Here is a 3,152-nt window from a genome sequence, read left to right as displayed (position 1 = left end):
GGTTAAATGCTCCTAAGTCTTATTCCCAAATTTTGAGCATAAGCTTGGTTTATCAAATGTTTATAGTTACCTCATAATGGTGATCTTTTCCAAACTTCACCAAGTGTTGATCAACATCTCAATGCTTTATGTTGCATCTCTTTCTCTTTGTAGGTTTCTTAAAATGCAAGAAGAAACACTTGGCTGGTTACAAATAAATAATTTTACATGTTTAACGATACTACTAACCATTACTGTAAAAATTGTTCAATTCATGAGAACTTTATGAAGGAGACAATATGTGCAAAAAATATCTAGTTTATCCTTTTTTCCTTCAGGGAACATCGACAATATTCAAGATTTGGTTAAAATAAGATAAATTTTGTACATATTTAACCAACTTTCTCACTAATTACAAAAAAACATGGCAAAAATAGTGCATGATTAATGTTTATGCATCTAAACTCAGTTTTTCTTTACTAAAAGGGGATTGGTTAAAATAAGACAAATTTTGTACGTATATAACCAACTCTGTTTTTAATCGCAAATACATTATAGAACTAGTACATAATACATGTTTTTGCATCTTAAACACAGTTTTTCTTCATTAAATGGGGGTTGGTTAAAATAAAACAAATTTTGTACTTATTTAACCAACTCTCTTTTAGTGACGAAAAATTAAGTTGAGGATGCAAAAACAGGTATCATGCACTATTTTTACGATGTTTTTGTAATCGGTAAGAAAGTTGCTTAAATATGTACAAAATTTTTTTTTATCCCACTCCGTTTTAGCGATGAAAAATTGAGTTTAGGATGCAAAAATATGTATTATGTACTAGGTCTACGAAACTTTTGCGATTAAAAAGAGAGTTGGTTGAATAGGAAAAAATTTAACGTTTTTTAACCAACCCCCTTTTAGTAAAGAAAAACTGTATTTAAGATGCAAAAACATGTATTACGTACTAGTTCTACGATGTTTTTGTAATTAAAAAGAGAGTTGTTTAAATGTATACAAAATTTGTCTTATTTTAACCATCCCCCATTTACCGAAGAAAAACTGAGTTTAAGATGCAATAACATGTATTATGTACCAGTTCTACGATGTATTTGCCATTAAAAAGAGAGTTGGTTAAATATGCACAAAATTGTCTTATTTTAACCAACCCCCATTTAATGAAGAAAAACTGTGTTTAAGATGCAAAAAAAACATGTATTATGTACTAGTTCTATGATGTATTTGCGATTAAAACGATTGCTGGTTAAATATGTACAAAATTTTTCTCTTTGTTTTTCAAACTTCACCAAGTGTTGGTCAACACATGGTGATAATTGAAAAAGATGACCACCTTGAGGTAACCATAAACATTTGATAACCTCAGCTATGTTTACTTTGTTTATGTCTGCACAGAACTTTATATGGAGTTTCCACAAAGAACTTGTCTGTCATTAGAGAGTTTGCATAAGAATAGATAAGACTCGTCATCTTGTTCAAGTATTCTCATCACATTGCAACTTAGGAGTATTTTTCACAATTATAAGAGCTAATAACATTACTTTTTTCTTGTGTGTGGGAGTCATAGAGTAGATCTACCTTCCATGAAAAAGGTTTTAATTAACTTAAAGTGATTTGGCTGATGAAGTCTGAAAATTGATTTAGAACCCAATGTGCTAGCCAATGTGCAGAAGAGCTATGCTTTTAAGAAAGTGATGGTCAAGTTTTAAAAACCCCGGATCTTGCTGAATACTCAATTTCATTACCAGTACAGATGTATTATTACATTAACTACTTAAACTATGCAACTTATTCTTTATCAAAACTGTGATGATCAGTTTTTAGAACTGCAACAGGGTGAAAGTAAAAATTTGAAATAGACAAGGGTCACAAGATTTAACATGTTTTAGTACAACAATCAAAGTGCTGTAGAAGAACATCCTTTTTTCCTGGCCATTATAAATAAATTTCTAACAAATCAGGGTCATAGAAATATATATTTCTGTGTGTAAATGATACCAACATTATATTACAGATGACGTGACTTGTTTAAGTTTTGCTAAGAGGCAGGTTTAATCGAGTGCTTTTAGACAACATTTTAATAAATTGTCTTAAAATCATATTGCGTTGCGTTTCAAACTGTTCCATAATTTCTTTTTTTGTGTGTGTTTTCCATAGATTTCCCTGTTGTTGTTTAATTCGCCATGTTGGATGAGATTTATTGTGTGGCATAGTGGCCAGGCCTTGCCAGGCCAGTTAAGCTTAGTCCCCACGCCTTGCTTTTTCTTTTTTGTCAACAATGCTCTATTTTAAAACTGCAGGCTCGTTTACGTGTAATTACGAGGTCAATTTTAAAGAAATGCCGTTAAATCCATAGATCGTTCAAAATTTTATACGTCATAATTTGTTCTTGATATTTTATTATCTAGCGAGCGCCTGGTTGACGTTATTATTTAGTTATTTACGAGAAAATTTATTTGTGTTTTATGAGGATTGTGTTGAAATAATTTTGTGTATATTAAGACATTGCAAATTTATCTACGTTTGAATAAAGTGTTGGAGCCTTTCATATTACCATAATATTAAAGATCTTCTATATTCGATCTCTGTAATGCGATATTGCACTATTTAAAAAATTCTGACAGTGTCCTTTGACACCCTTGACACCCCTTGTATCCGCCTCTGGGCTTTATGTGAGCATAGTGATTAGGATGGAGGTCTAGAAATCCTTGGAAAACAGGTAAAGTTGGATTAACCGTGACGTATTCACGCCGTTTCAAACGTCGCATTTTAGATGCGTTGAATGCAATTAAAACAAAAGAAAACAAGAAAAAATTTCTTGTTATCTTTTGTTTTAAATGCATTTGACTCATGTAAAATGCTACGTTTGAAACAGGCCTTATTTACATTGCTTAATTTGGAAGTTGGACTTTGGCCACAGAGCTCCGGCGATAAAAATGTTGTGTAAGTATTTATTTATTTTATTTATAATTATTGATTAACATTGTGAAATAAACCTTGGGAATGCAATGGAAAATATTAATGTGACACGCGGGCAAACGTTTCTGTTGTCTGTCATTCAAATCACACAATTATAGTGAACGCGAGCAAATTTTCAATCCATGCCAGCAAACAAATCCATCGAGATATGTTCTACATCAAGTGGTGGTCCTATTGAAGT

The sequence above is a fragment of the Xenia sp. Carnegie-2017 genome, unplaced genomic scaffold, assembly GCF_021976095.1.
Source record: "Xenia sp. Carnegie-2017 unplaced genomic scaffold, XeniaSp_v1 HiC_scaffold_4, whole genome shotgun sequence".
Lineage (NCBI taxonomy): Eukaryota > Metazoa > Cnidaria > Anthozoa > Malacalcyonacea > Xeniidae > Xenia > Xenia sp. Carnegie-2017.
Note: the sequence above shows the minus strand (reverse complement) of the source record.